The sequence below is a fragment of the Lucilia cuprina genome, chromosome 4 (assembly GCF_022045245.1).
Source record: "Lucilia cuprina isolate Lc7/37 chromosome 4, ASM2204524v1, whole genome shotgun sequence".
NCBI lineage: Eukaryota > Metazoa > Arthropoda > Insecta > Diptera > Calliphoridae > Lucilia > Lucilia cuprina.
In genome coordinates, this window is record NC_060952.1 from 6,208,416 (window position 1) to 6,225,762 (window position 17,347).

Here is a 17,347-nt window from a genome sequence, read left to right on the forward strand (position 1 = left end):
TAAATAACAATGGCTTTAAAAAATTATTGTTTTCACAAAAAATATTTTTATTCTTATACTTATTCTTATAAAAACCAAAAGATTATACAAAACCTGTATTAAAAGGCAATCATAAAAATAAAATATTCTGTAAAACACGTGCTAAATATGATATTTTAAATAAAATATGGGATTTTAAGTTTGTCACCTGTGTGCACATACTTAACTACATACATACCCAAAAACAAAAATAAAAAAAAACAAATCCAATAAAAAATTGATTTTGTACATTTTTTTTAAATAATATGGAAGAAATATGTAAGCCCACATGCTAATAAAAAAAAAATAAAATACCCATATGTATAAATGCACATAAATTTACATATTGAAATAAGTTTAAGCGGATTTTCCAAAAAAAAGTTAAAAACAAGTGATAAAATTTCAATTGCATATTAAAATTTTTTTGTGAATTTTTAAATTTCAAACTCACTGTCTTGAATTTACATTATATGTATTCAAACCTTTAAAAAAGGCATACGCAGTTTTCAAGATAATAACACGAAATCGACCAATTATTTCGCTATGACTTCAAAAACCGTACCCCACGAATAGGGCTTTTGGGCTCATAATAGTGTTAAATTATCCACAATGGCAAAGCTTAGATTTATAGAAGTGTAAATGACACTACTTATGGTAATTATCGGGCTTCATTAGACCCCAGTCCCTATACTCACTACCGTTCAAAAAATGTCGCGAAGGTCAAAATTCAAATTCATAAATACTAATAACACAATTAAATTCTACATAAATAACTTTGTAGCAGGCGTCAATTCCTCTAACAAAATTTATAAGGATAGGCGCATATATTTTACCTTTATCCCCGTATGAAAATCTTTATTTTTTGTAGAAAATCTTTATTTTTTTTCGTCAACATAATAATCTAAATATGTTTAACATACTAACTGGTTTAGGGTATCATATGGTCGGTCATGCTCGACTATACATTAATATTTGTTTTACATGGGAACATAGAAAATATACTACAGGTAGTATGAGTAATATTTGGTGAACAACAACTAATAAACATTACTCATACAACCAGTAGTCCATGTTTTGTTTTTATACAATTAACGATTAGAAAGTGAGAACTCATGTTTTAATCATATTAAAATTCATTTAATCTAAAGTTTGTGTAATATATGTCTGAAGTATGTGTGAACAGTTGTTTAATTTTTTCATATTATTAATACAATCTTCAGTCTAACATTCGTTAGTTATATTCAGGTGGTGGTGCTGATGAAAAGAACACTATAAACGAGATTAAAAATCATTGAATTACATTTCTGTAAAGAGAGAGAAAATTTAAAAAAATGTCAAACAAAATAGTGTGATTCTGAATTCCGACTTCGAAAAAATTTTCTACACACATTTTTCGTGTGAATTTAAAATCTCATTTTTTATGGATTTTTTGCAACAAACACTCATAATGAATTTGAAAGGATAAAGAAATTGAATAGAACAGTATACGATTACTGTTCTTCTAGCTTATGATAGAATCCTAGTATACAAAGAATGGGATCTTTTTCTACAATTGTTTTTGTATACCTGACAATTTTTTAATATTAAAACAACAAATGTTCATAAGTAGTCAAGTTTTTGTATATTTTTCCTATTAGGTAAGAGACATTTTATAAAAAATATTGTTTTTAAAACATGAAACATAAAATTTTATATGTAGAAAAAAATGTATGTATATGAGTATGTGTATTATTTTGATGATCACAACAGATGTGATAAATTAATGAACCAGAGGCTGTTGATGCTTTTACTGTGAAGAAAAAAAAACAAGAACGAACAAATAACCAAGTAAACATACACACAATATATTTAAACATACATATAGTAACATAATTCATTTTAAATTTTTTCTGAAGATTTCTTTTTTTTAACTTTAAAATCAATTTTTAGAATTTTCTAACTTCAATTCAATTATTTTAGTATAAGTGAATTTTACAATGGATGTCTGCCTCAGACATATATAGTCTATTTATTTGGGTGTTTGTGTAAAAAACACCAAAAATTTAAATGTATTTGTGGTTTTACATCATGTGCATAGCGAAAGAGATAAAGAGAGAAATAAAGTTATAAAAAATTGTGAGTATGTGTGAAAAAGATGGTTGGCTGTTTGTAAATGTTTTGTTTTATTTTTATTTTTTGCTGAAAGGTGCATAAAAATCAATGAATTTTAAATCAATAAAAGCAAAATTTTTACATTTATAAGAGTTTTTTTTCTAAATATTTACAAAAATAGATTTTTTCGGCAGATTGCTGATGGCTAGATAAATAAAATATTATATGAAAACAAAAAAATGTGTAGAAATCATTTTTAGAGGAGTGGAAACAATGTGAAATTGCTCACATATCAACATTCGTACATACTATATGTATGTATATAAAAAAATAACATAAAACTGTTGATGGTTTTGTTGCTATTGATGGTTTAAATCTCAAAAAGTGAAAAAAACATATCAATGCGTGTACTGCATATATTTATGAGGTAAATGTATCAAAAAATAACCAAAACAGTAGTAATAGTAGGGCTAGCTATCGATAGCTTGGCATACATAAGTTATTGAGATTTTATCATTTTTTTATGGTTGGATTTGTTCATATATATGTTGTTTATTTAGTTGTGTTGGTAAATATTCAACACATGTGTTTTAAGGAATTCCATTAACAAAAGATTTTATATTTAAATTCGATAAACTATTATGAAGTGATTTTACTTTGGTTGTAAATCTGCATGTATTAAGGAACATTGTGTACAGTTTTTGGCAAAAATAGTTAGCATTACATTGTTCCACTTATATTCCAATTTTTAAAGATATGTAAAACGAATTATAAAAAGGTTTGGTATGATATTGGAAATTAAAAAAGTAAGAAAGTAAAATTCAGGTATGGCTTTTAATATGATACTCTGCACTAGTTAACAAATAACAGAGAGCATTGTATTTGAATTATTGTAAAAAAAGGTTTAAGTGAACTGATAAAAAGACGGACGGACACCACTCTAAGTTGATTCAGACTTAAAGAATTACTGTAAATTAATTAACAATTTAAAATCATATTTATATGTATTTAAAAAGACGGCCAGAAATTCAACCTGTTTAAAAAAATTTCCTAAAATTTAATATAAAAAACTATATTTATTAGAAATATAATTAGGGCCTTATTTATAACAATTTATCACAGGTTTATAAAACAATTTTTCATACAAAGTTTGTTCAATAAACCTTTGATAAATTGTTATGAATAAGGCAGTTATTCTTTAATTTTTAACGAATTATATTTCATAAACATATATGAAAATTTAAATTTAAACCTAAATATTTTCTAACATTACCAATATTTGGCACGTTTTGCCATACAAGATCAAAATAAATATTATTTACCAAAAAAAAAAAAAAAATTAAGAAAAAAATCAAATAAACGACATGTTTCAACATTCAATTTTAATAAATTATTAAAAATATACACAAAAAATTAAGAGAAAAAATTTGCTCTATTGTTATTGAATACATCATTTTGCCTAATGGCATAATGTCCTCTTAAGACATTTTGTTGTTGTTTCTTTTATTGTTGTAATAATGTAAACATTCGACAAACAAACACGCACACAACATGCGTAGTCAATAAGTCAAACATAACAACAGCAGCAGCAAGAAAAAAAAAACAAAATGTAATAACAAAATAAGAATGTCAGTACTATTAACAAATAATCTTTGAAAAAAATGTTATATATTTTATTTTGTTAAACAAAAACACATATTGATGCATAAATAACAACAATAACCAACTTTTGTTAGTTAAAGAGAAAGAGTGAAACCAAAAACAAAATTTACAAAATTCTGCCATTTCAATGTCACATTTATCAACGCATTTTCTTGTTCATAAGTAATCGCCAAGGATTTGTGTCAAATTTTTACCAAAAAAGTCAAATGTCACAACAAATGTTAGACGCTAACTTAGAAATAATTTTCAGATTTGCAGGGTGTTTATTAAGGGTTTTGTAAGATTTAAGTGCAATTTGCAAAGTATACTTTGAGGCGTATTTACGCCCAATTTTATTAATTTAAAAGTTTGAATCAACTAATGTTTCTAACTAATTTAACTCTTTTGACTTAGAGGAAGTCGTTTTTAGGACAATTCAGATAATTACCTACTTTATGAGTAACAAGTAGGAATATGTATTTCTAATCTTAACACCCATTTCGCCACAATATATTTATAATCACGCAAACAAACGCTTATCTATAAACTGGCAACAAAACGTTGACAACCAATTTAATACTAGAGAGTATAAATGATGTTTGTTTTCTATATATTTTTCATCTATTTCTCCATCTTTTGTTTGTTTTGTTTTCTGTCATTTACTTTATTGACACATACATAGAAATCTAGACATACAAACAAACCATTATATTCCCAGCAAAAACTCGGTAATGGGTAGTACTTCCCTAACCACTTACTTTTCAATGACTACTACTTCCCGTCAGCATTACTTAGAAGTACTCTAGTAATGACTTTCTTCTAATCTGATATAGAATACCGAAGTCCCTGGTTCGTATTCTAGCTGGCTCTTTTTATTATTAAAAATAAAACAACTTACTCAACAACTGTTTTGTAAGACAAATTGCAAGTACTTCTTTAACTCCCTATTTGTAAGCGAGCGTAGAAGTACTTGCCTCCAATGACATCACCGTGTTAAAATAATGACTCAAAATGCTAATAAAGAAGTAGTGCAAAGAGGTTTTATTAGCTTTTTAACTCATTACTTTTCAATGTAAGTTTTTCCTGGGTTGTTAGTAAATTGAAATTTGTGTGTGTGTTACGAAAACAAAAGAAATATAAAATTGGAAATATTTTTTTGAATTTGAATGAGGTTAATACCAAATATGGAATAAAAACACTTGCCGACATATGTACATGCTAACAAATGTTTGGTAGAGTGTAAGTTAATGTTAACACAAATACATGCATAAACCATGAGTAATTTTGAACAATAATAATCATAAAGTATGTATGTTAAAAGCCAAGAAGTTAATATTTATTTATGTTTATGCGTATATTTGTATGCTTATAAGTAGAACATATCACCCTGTAGTTAGTGGTAACTGATCCAAAGTAGTAGTTTTACCTATTATTTATATTTAATAAAAATATATGTTTCAGTTGTAATCTGTTTTTAGTTCAATTCACTTTATATTACTTCGACGTATATTTAGTCGACGATAGATTCCATATATTTACTCAAAAGGCATAATTAAGTTAAATGATTGAAAACTTTGAACAAATGCGAGTCAAACAGTTAGTTTGATATTTTGCAAAAATATGTAAAAATAATGTATACATTTTTATGCAAAACTGCTGGGTAAGAATCCATATGTTTATTTGAGTTTTGGAAAATGAGCTTGTTGTTGTTGTATTAGACATCGATTGATTTTATGTTTAATATTATTGTTTTCCTGTTTTTCTTTTATACAATTTCTCGGTAATATGGTTTACTTTCTTTCCATTGATAATTTTTTGTGTCAAAATATACAAAAACACCAACAACTTCATACATACTGTCGCTATATTATACGGATTACTGTATCTTACAATTAAAGGTATTATAGGTTTAAGGCTAAAGTTTGAAACGGGAACTAAAGGCTCAAGTAATATTTAAGAGAATTTTATTAAATGAATGCTTAAGTAGTTTTTGAGAAAAAAAATGTCTTGTCAAGAACAGTCAAGATAGATTTCGTGCATTTCTATTAAAAGCAAAAATAATTTTATTCAAAGAATGACAAATAAGGCTGATATCTATCATATATGATTATGTAACTAACTTATTATTAACATATTCGATTTTCTTTTAGCCATTGTGTTGTCTATATTAGTCTTTAGCATATAAACGACTTCTCTAATGTTGAACTTATGTATATCGTAAAAACTACTTCCGTTACAATAGCATGTGCACATAAGATAGCAATAAAACACACGTAAAGGGAAAGAATAAAAAAATTTTTTATGTAAAACCACATCAAGCCTTCAGGAGAAATTCAGTTATACGTGGCAGATTATCGTTAGTTTTGTGTCTAGTAACTTTTATAATAGTTCTAGTTCAGTTCTAGTTCAGTTCTAGTTCAGTTCTAGTTCAGTTCTAGTTCAGTTCTAGTTCAGTTCTATTTCAGTTCTAGTTCAGTTCTAGTTCAGTTCTAGTTCAGTTCTAGTTCAGTTCTAGTTCAGTTCTACTTCAGTTCTAGTTCAGTTCTAGTTCAGTTCTAGTTCAGTTCTAGTCTAGTTCAGTTCTAGTTCAGTTCTAGTTCAGTTCTAGTTCAGTTCTAGTTCAGTTCTAGTTCAGTTCTAGTTCAGTTCTAGTTCAGTTCTAGTTCAGTTCTAGTTCAGTTCTAGTTCAGTTCTAGTTCAGTTCTAGTTCAGTTCTAGTTCAGTTCTAGTTCAGTTCTAGTTCAGTTCTAGTTCAGTTCTAGTTCAGTTCTAGTTCAGTTCTAGTTCAGTTCTAGTTCAGTTCTAGTTCAGTTCTAGTTCAGTTCTAGTTCAGTTCTAGTTCAGTTCTAGTTCAGTTCTAGTTCAGTTCTAGTTCAGTTCTAGTTCAGTTCTAGTTCAGTTTCTAGTTCAGTTCTAGTTCAGTTCTAGTTCAGTTCTAGTTCAGTTCTAGTTCAGTTCTAGTTCAGTTCTAGTTCAGTTCTAGTTCAGTTCTAGTTCAGTTCAGTTCTAGTTCAGTTCAGTTCTAGTTCAGTTCAGTTCTAGTTCAGTTCAGTTCTAGTTCAGTTCTAGTTCAGTTCTAGTTCAGTTCTAGTTCAGTTCTAGTTCAGTTCTAGTTCAGTTCTAGTTCAGTTCTAGTTCAGTTCTAGTTCAGTTCTAGTTCAGTTCTAGTTCAGTTCTAGTTCAGTTCTAGTTCAGTTCTAGTTCAGTTCTAGTTCAGTTCTAGTTCAGTTCTAGTTCAGTTCTAGTTCAGTTCTAGTTCAGTTCTAGTTCAGTTCTAGTTCAGTTCTAGTTCAGTTCTAGTTCAGTTCTAGTTCAGTTCTAGTTCAGTTCTAGTTCAGTTCTAGTTCAGTTCTAGTTGGTTAAGTATAAATTTTATTATATTTGATTTTCAAATATGTATTTAAATAGGTACTTAAATAGGTACTAAATAGAATATTAATATACACTTTGAAGAAAGCCATGTTACGTATGAAGGTAAAAAAACTTAAAGGAACAAGTTGTAAGGTTTTTAATTTAAATGGCTTACATTTTTTTTAAATTTAATATTGATTTATATTTCTTACATTTTCTCTTTTTTTACTTTGTCATTGTTGCTACAATTAACAATTAATTTTAATTTTTAAATTCCTTTACAAAAACAATAACCATGAGTAGCGTTTTTTTTTTTTTGTATTTATTTAATTCACTTAAAACTTTCTCTCTTTTGATTTTCTTATGTACAATAATGTGTATATTGATGTGCATTTCAGAGATTTTGTTTTTTTTTTATTACTTTCCGTTTCCTTTTTCAATTTTGTTGATTTTTCTTGCTTTTTCTCTTTTACTTGTTAAAGAGAATAATGATGAATAATTACACATACTAACCGACAAATATGATGGTATTTTCAGCTTACAAATTTTAAGTATGTGAGATATATTTTTAAATGAAAATAATATATTTAAATGAAATGTATGGTTGCTAAGTATTCAAGTGTGTTGGTAAATATTGTAAAGGAAGGAAGCACGTGTAAATTTTATCCTTTAAGGCGGAGTTTTAAAAATTGGTTGCATATGATGAAAATAATTAAATTTTAAGTTAATTATTTGTTAGAAATTTTAACATTCACAAAAACGCGTTTATTTTTTTGCAATATAACAATTTATATTGTAACCAAATTTTGCGAGCAGTGTGACAATGTCCAAATGCCAGTTTTAGTGTAGCAGTCCAGATTCTTCAGGTGGAATCGAATCTATACATAACCCCCAGACTGATAGGCTAGCACACTAGACTAAAAGCTAGTCTAACGAGAAACCCAACAAACATATTTACTTGTTTGTTGTAATTAAGATTTTCAAACAATATGGTTGCAATAATTAAGAATTACAATTAATATAATAAAGTTTTGTTTTAATCAAGTCCCTTCATAACTCTTCTCTGTCTGCTTGTTTGATTACATTTGTATTATTACCATTGAGTTAAAAATGCATTCATGTAAATGGATGATGATAATGTACTCTACGCAATTACGATTTTCTCACTATATTTCCCCGAACAAGTGGTTGTGAAAAGTTGTATATTTTTTAAAGCTGTTAACATGTATACATATACTTATAAACGTTTGTGGGTATAAGAGAGTGTTTAATACAAATGCATGAGTTTCTTTTTTTATTTAATTAATGCAAAAAAATCCATATAACATTGACACAGTTTTTTTCCCCAATTTGCGTTTGTATAAGTCTATCAGTGTTTCTTTTTTTTAATTTACATTTCATTTTGTAATTTTATAATAATTTCGAAATTTAAATGTTGAATACTAAAAGAAAAGTTTTTAAACAAAAATTTAAATTGGCTTTAAAAATGTTGTGCATTATTAATATTTTTTGGAAAATTTATATAAATATTTTATTTGAATGTCTCTGTAATGGTTTTCAACATTAAGTGCTATTAAATAGCTATTATAAACAGAATTTTTTGCTGTTTATTGTTGACTATAAATAGTAGATAATAAAGTTTTTTGTTATTATATGAATATATAAAGTTTTTTTGCACGCATATTTACATTTTACATGGAAACAGTTTTATATAAATTCATATGTATTTATATACATATGTGATTGTATACTATATACGGGATATAAAAAATATATAATTTTTATTAGTTACTCATGTACGTAATTGTTACAATAACTTTACATTTACTACGAAACAAAGATCCGAGTTAATATATCCAATACAAACTGATCTTAAATTGAACTAGAACAATATCAGAAGAGGACTAGAAATGTATTAGAAATGTACCAGAACTGAACTAAAACAGGATTGGAATAGGATTGTTTGTCATGAATCAATACTATAATCCTAAACCTAATAGACTATCCCAAAGGTTTTGAATAAATAATAGCATCTATATCTTATAAGAGAAACCTAGCATTTCAACAAAAAACTTACACTTACTGTATTTTACAAATGTATGGCATTTTAAGATAAAACAGCTTGCTGATAGGAAAACCACCCAAAAAAAATAGTAAAATGAAACTACAATTGAAGATGAAAATGAATGACTGCAGGAAAAGAGGTTTTGAATATTTTTACATCAACATAAATAAACAAAATAAGAAAAATAAAATAAATAGAATAAACATATACATATAAATACATACGTGGGTTAAAAATGACTTACAAACTAAATATTATTTCTTTTAATATATGAGGTTTTAGCATGGTGTGTATAAGTATTTTTCATACTCACATTATTGAATATATCGTAAGTCGTTTTCTATTATTCAGTTGCCGTACCTAATGTCCTTTTTTCAGTTTTTTTTTTTTTTTTTTTTTGTAAACCAAACATGTTTACACCATAAAAAAAGGCTGTAGTAAATAATGTTTGCAATATTCACTCACATAGTACATATTAAAGAAAGAGTAAGCGAACAATTGTAAATATACAAACATAAAAATAAAACTGAATGAATGAAATTTTACGCAACACAACGCAATAATAAAGACAACAAAAACCATCGCAGCAACATTTGTAACGATTGATGTTTGATATACTGACACAAATAACAATAACATAAGAATGATTCGCAAGTAAAACTGAAATTTGTTTTTGGGACAGTAAGACTTACTGTCTCATTGACAAAGTTGCCGCAAAATAAACGTTTGTAAATGTAAACGCCTATTTTTAAAGCATGCATGATTGACTGGCTACGTTTTAATGTTTGGGTAAAAAAAATATATTTCTTTCATTTTTATAACTTTATATCAAGAGCAAGAAAAAAAAGGTATCTTTAAAGAAAAAAATAACAAATAACAATGACTAAAAAATAAATAACAATATTAAATGAAGAACGACAAATTTCTCTATAGATTTTAATGCTTTTGCAGTTTTTGCTCAACCATTTTAAACAATGTAGGTTATTTGAACAGTGGGCTTTTTTTTGGAGGACAAATCGAATGAAATAAACGCATATTTCTTTCATATAAGCTGTCATTTTTAAAATTGTTTAAATTGGTTATTTGTTAGGGAAAGGACATACTACAAAGAACTGCGAGAAAACCACACTCTGTCATATAATAGGAATTTTGTATATTTTAAAGATTTGTTTTCTTGTTTTAGTTTTTAACATAAACCATCTTGCCGTTTACCTTTTTGAGTCAATATAAAGGAAAATTTATATTTCTTATATTACATAATCCTTTAAAGATTTAAACCTTTATTATTAAACAAGCTTTATTAAACAGCAGGAAAAATTATAAATAAGCCTTCCTCTTTTGTTAAACCTATTATAAACCCACTGTTTAGAATTCTACAATAATAATTATGGTAAATGTGCACAACATTGTCAAAATCAAATTGACATTTCTGGCAACACAACAATAGAGCACAACAATAACAAAATAACAACTTTAAAAAGCGGAAATGGCAAAAAAAAAAACGTTAACAACAGTAGCAACAACAACATTAGTACATTAGTATTTGTCCGGTCATTATTGGTGTATGATTAATTTTTCATTTTTAACAACTTTCTCATGGTATTGTTGTTATTTTTTGGTAGAAAACAGAAACGAAAACAAAATGAATGACTAACTGACATTCCAAGCGAATGACTTTTAAACAAGAACGAGTAAAGCATAGCAGCAGGGGGTGGAAGTTGACAATTACATTACCACCCCTAAATAGACATCACTCCAATATACATTTATAACTGATGACAGTTATTATAAACCGTTGTTGGTAACTGAGTAGAGGAATGTTGTTACCAGAAATGTTTTTTAATGTTAGGGTTTGTTTTTGATTGTATTTACACAAATATCATTTATTAATTTCTAATAAGTTGCCATTAATTTAGAGATAATTTCAAATTTCATTCGTTAAGTAATATGTACTGCTCTTTAAGATAATGTTAGATTTACTGTTGTGAGAAACAAAGTGCAATAATAAATTATTTATTTGCTTGCATCAAATATGCAAAAGGAGTTTATTTATATAAAATATAGCTAGCATGCTTAAACATGATTTTATTTTAGTTTACTTTTTTTGAAAGAAACTGGGAAAAATGCTATAAACATTAAGAGTTACTAGCAAATGCATATAGCAGCATATTTATAGCAGTATGTATATGTTTGTCTATATTTACTACAATTTAATGTAATGTGTCATTAGTTTAAGTGCAGTTTATAATTAAATTGTTGGAATATAAGCATTAAAATCTAAAATATCTCAAAGAGCTTTCAAGCATGTTATGCTGTTGTACAGATACCGAAATTCTATACAAGTATGCTAAAATCCCGGTTTGAGTATAAAATTACAGATTTTTTTCTTTCCTTATAGAGTTACCCTGTTTATCTTTAGTTTAATTATAAGAGGATATATTATGTATTTTGTAAATATAAACTATTTTCATATGAATACATAGTTTGGAAAGATTTTGGAAATATTGTCTTTAGTTGCTATCTTTAGTATAAATTTGGTATTGCCCCTTACTGTTTAATATGTAAGCATTTTTGTTTTATTTATTTTATGTTTTTGTCTACACACATAAATGTACACTCATAGAAGCTTATAAAAATGTTTATATTATTAAAACAAATATTCTTGTGTTTTTATACTTTGTGAAAGAGAGCAAGAGCATTTACTTTTAAAACGTAGTTGCTTTTAATTATTATTAAGTCAAATAAAGTTTACAATAATGTATTTATGCTGCCGTATTAATCATATAATCCGGCAGTTATAATAGGGCTAAAAAATTTTTTTAAAATTGTGAAGCAACTGATGTTTGTCGATTTTGTATACAAAATCTGGTCATTCCGGTTGGATGTAATTTCTTAAGTTTGTCAATCTGGTAACGATTTCCAGCCTAGGTGTTTCCAAATACTTTAAATTCTTTTGTTCTATAATCTAGAGAAACAAATATTTAACTGTTCAGTACTAATCTACCGAAGAGTGATCTATCAATATGTAATCAATACACTTCCTTTACAGTACAGACACTCCGTACAGCTGGGAAATTTGTTTTTCTATTGCAACTTTGTTTACCCCTTTTAAGCTGCAATTGTAGTAGTAGTAGTGGCTGTAGTAAAAATGGTATTAGTTTGTATGTATGTGTATGTTATACAAAAGTAATTTCAACTAATGAATTCGTCATCTTAATTCTTATATCCTTTGCTTTCGTAAGAATGTTATATGTATATAGTTTATCATTCAGTTTTTAATGTATATAGAGTGTCCTGAGCAACAACATTTTAAATATTTTATGTAGGAATACTTTCTTAATCGATGCAGAATACGAAAAAACACAAAAATACATTTTTTTTCGGAATAGTTTTCAGTTCTTTAACAGCGATTGAAAATTATGATATAAGTATAATTTGTAAAAAAGAAAATATTTTTATCGGTCTCAATAAATATATAAATGGTTCTCAAATATTACAAATTATGAATAAATTAGGGGAAAAATAGATTTTAAGATTTTAAGAATATCTATGGTTATTATTTTAGCTTTTCAACGAAACAAGTTCGACACCTAACTTGTTTACGAATCGATTGACCCAGTGGTATACGTATGTAAAATCTGTTTTCTTAAGGCAAAAAAATTAGTTTACCATATAGTTAAAAATAAAAGTTTTTGAACGTTATATGTTTAATTCACAATCAATGTCGTATCGTTGTAGAGTTATAAGTCATAATAAAATTTTTAAATACAATTTTTGAAACGAAAACAAATCAATAATAAAAAACGACATACTGCGATGCAACCATACTACACCGATTGTGAATTCAACAATATAGTTTTATGAAAATGTGTATCTATTTATTTTTTATTATCTTAAACTAAATTACTTAAAATATTAAAGAAAGACAAGAAAGCACTGTCTAAGACAAGAGCAAATCTGGCTTAATTATTGTTTTGCAATTTAAAAAAAAATTAATCCCTATTTACATGAATAAATTCTTTGCTGTTGCTGCTTCTTTATTGTCTATAATGTGATGTGGTATATGATGCATTGCTCTATGAAATCAACTGCTATTGCTAGTGAATGCATAACATAGTTTAATTCAACAACAAAAGGATTAAAATGGAACAAGTTTATAGCAAAAATATATACAAGCAACACAAGCCATAATACAGCAACACTCTAACAATCATTTACATATATACATATTAAAAAATAAACTTACTCCTCCTAATTTACATACATACGTGTAAAATGATATGTATGTCTATAGTTAAGTATGTATTTCTATACGAGAACTCATATATTGTATATTGAAATGGTTTATTGAAGATTTATATTCTTTCAGTGTATATGTATAAATATTTCTTTGTTTTTGTATAGTTTTGTAGCTGTAGTGCAACAAACTCATACTTAATACTCGTAAATACTAAGGCTAAGGATTCAAATACATCAAATGAGTGAGGGAGTGTATAAAAAGTCTCTAGCAATAAATGCAGAATATTTCAGGCGGAAGTTGAGAGTAGTATAAAAAACAACAAAAAATAAAACAAACTAAGAGGAAGTGGAATAAAACAAAAAAAAAAAACCGAAGAGAACAAAAAAACAAGTTAAAAAGTAAGCCACCTACTGTGTAAAGCAGCATGCATTTAATCTTGTACAGAATACAATCATGCATGCATGTTTTGTTACGTATTACTACTACATACAAGTACTCCCACACACAGACATGCATGTATATCCTTACTACACACTTCCTGCGAGGGCTTGGATAGATGTTGTTGCTTACATTGTGGTGCACTTTGTTGTTTCTTATTTTTCTTTTATTTGTATGTTGTATTGCGTACAACAAATAAAGATAGAAGTAAGAAGAAAATAACAACACACACACATTAAAACGGAAGTCAGTACTCCCATATCCGGTTTTAATCTTATATTTTAAATTATTGAAAGAAAGTCTGTTTAAAAACAAATACTTATGTACATTCTTATACAGTCAGATGTAGAGTCTTAAATAACTTCCATTCGGGTTAAAAAAGGAAAAACAAAATAAATAATTGTAAATGCATGTGAGAAAGAAAAAACGGTGGAAAAAAAACTTTGTAAATCAGAGAAAAAATTTGTTAATTTATGGCCATTTAAGGAAAGTATTTTTTAAGTAATAATAAGCAGGAGAAATAAAATATAAATATTTTTAATAAGTAATTAAAGAAAGAAATTTTTAAAAATTAAGTTGCTCTTAAATTTTTTAAGGTTTAAAAACGTTTAAGTCTGAAGTGGTAAATTTTTTTTTCTCAAATAAAAATTTTTAAAATTTACTATCCTTTATGTTATAAACTTATGTCTGTTTCAAAGAGCAAAAACAAATAAAATTTCAGTTCGAATTTTTTCAGCCGTTACTTTTTTATATTTTGAAAATCAATTAAAAATACTTAGTATGATTTGAATACACTTCACCTTGAGATCGGTTAACAAGTCAGTATTTTGAATACTATACTAAACAATATACCTTAGGCGGCCTAGTGATTATTGTAGCAGTTTTTAAGACCGGAGATCGTGTGTTCGATTTTCACTAGAGAAACTGGAAACTAACTAACTAAAACCATGGTTTTAATGATTACCACATACCGTCTGCATTACTTAGAATGACTCTAGTAATTAAATTTTTAGTTTAAATTTATCAAAAAAAATTTCAGCAAATTCATTGATTTCCATATTGAAAAAAACCTAAACAACCTAAATAGAAGTAAAAACTGTAAATCTCTTTTCACTTAAAACTAGGCTAACTGCCAAATAACTCGTAACTTTTTCAAATAATGTTGCTGCCACTACTCTTTACAACCAACACGTACAATTGTTAAACTCAGATGTTAATGTCGTTGACCATAGCACAACACACCACGCCACACCATACCGCAGCATGCATTAGTAGCAACAGCATAAAATAGACGACCAGCCTGCAAATACCATTATAAGATAGATAGAAGAAGTGGAAAAACGGCATCAACAACAAAAAAGGCAATAAAATTACTAAAATGAACAAGCATTAGAAATGAGAAAATCAAGTCAAGGATAACGGTGATGATGGAGCACAGCTGGCAAGGAAATCATGACTGCTACATATTAATTGGCGAAGCAGTAGAAGGAGGCATTTATTGTGCAAAAAATAAAAAAAGAGAAACAAATAAATAAGAAAATGTGTTTAGAGTAATAAACAGTAGCTGGCCAATGAGTATAAGCAAGATGAGCCATATTGGTTACACAGTCTATAATATTTGAAAGGTAGTAAAAATGATAACACAACACAAAACCTATATATATTCTTTTAAAAGCATATTGTTGTGTGACCACAATATAACTTTATAACGAGACCAAGAGCGAAAGTGCACATCTCTAAAGTCATATAAAAATTTCTGAAAGACAAAGAAGTTTTTAAGCAGCGTTAATGTGTTGGCAACATATTGCGACTTAACGAGATAAATGTCAGTTACCAGGATCCTTTTCTTTTTTTTTTTTTTTTTTTGTTTCTTGACTAGACTTTAAGATGAGGGCTATAGAAAGTTTTTTTCTTGTTATTACTTAAGTTGGTAACACATTAAGGGACATATAAAATTTTAGAAGATTCTTAGAAAATTGTGTTTGTAAGATTGTTTTCGTAGTAATTTTTGAAATAGTAAAATGTATCTTCTAATTTAGTTAATAAAATTTTCATTGTGATGGAGTTTAGAAATATAGAAATATAAATATCAATATGCATAAGGCTAGATGCCTTATTAAATTTTTAAAGATTTTCAGTTTAAATGTAGAGTATTTCAGGGAACATTTGTATATTTTTAAGGTAAAAACAAGTAAGAAATTATAGTCGGGCGAGGCCGACCGTATAATATTCTACACCTGTTACAAAAATATTATGTGATTTAGTTTTCATAATAAAGCATTAAAAGAATTGTTTTGAAGGGGGATTTTTATATGGGATAGAGTCAAATGAGGTCCTATAATTATAAAATTCATGAGGATCATAAAGGCTAGTATAGAACTTGGTTTTGCAGCTTTTTCGAGATACGAGTATACTAAACATAATTATGAACTAAAAAGCCCTATTCGGTGGGGGCTAGGTGAAATAATGGACCGATGTTAACTATTTTCAAAAAGTTTCGTCTCCGTTACCATAGAAGATCATGTGGCAAATTATATTGAATTATTATCTCAAAAATTGCGAAAATTATTAAAAGGATTTCATGGAGGGACAGACAAACCGACGGACGGACATAGCTAAATCGACTCAAAAAATGATTCTGAGCCAATTGGTATACTTAAATAGGATCAATATTATTGTGCGTTACAAACATCAGCACAAACCCAATATACCCTCCCCACTAAAGTGGTGTAGGGTGTAAATAGACCGTATGAAAATCATTTCAATAAGCTTTAACCGAATAAGCTATTAACTAAAGATTATTTTTATAACAAGTAAAAATATATTTCGGAATTGAGATAAAAAACAACTTAAGTGATTTATTCATCGAAAATAATCCACATTTTTAACATTCTCACTTATTAGTATGTTAAAAATGGTCATACTTGGTAAATGGTAAATACTTGTTTTTTAAAAACATAATATTTGCTCTCATTTAATAAAGCTTTAATATTTGATAAACTTTGATTTTGTTTTCAAGCCGAACAATTTTACACAGAAATCATTAATTAGAAAAAAGATCTAGAAGTCGTTAGTGGCCTTGTACTGAAATAAATTAAAAATAGCAGACTTTTATATACGTGTGTATGTTTTTTTTAATATATTTGTATTTTTTTTTAACACACTTGTATTTCCATTAGTAACAGAGTTGATTCTGGACTTGTTTTGAATATCATTAGTTTCTTACTAATTTATTTTTTTTTTATAAAATATGAAAAATATTAGAATTATTTTCAAGAATATTCCCAGAATCCCTTACAATATCTACATAGAAAAGTTGCATACTTTTAGGTAGTTAAGAATTTTTTATTCATTTATGTGTGCTAGTTATGTTTTTATTTTAAAAGGATTCCAAATAACAAAACTCAATTACGTTGAAAGATATTCCCTGAATTTCTATTTTATAATATTCAAAATTATACATATCTTAAAAACAGATTCATTCACTTTTGTTACCTTTTAAG

At 27.1% G+C, this 17,347-nt stretch overlaps 1 protein-coding gene across 2 annotated transcripts in view; it reads right to left on the reverse strand.

Annotated features, from left to right (window-relative positions):
• Positions 1 to 17,347, reverse strand: part of LOC111675664 (neural cell adhesion molecule 1) — a 139,145-nt gene that overhangs the window by 37,012 nt on the left and 84,786 nt on the right. The window lies entirely within an intron of this gene.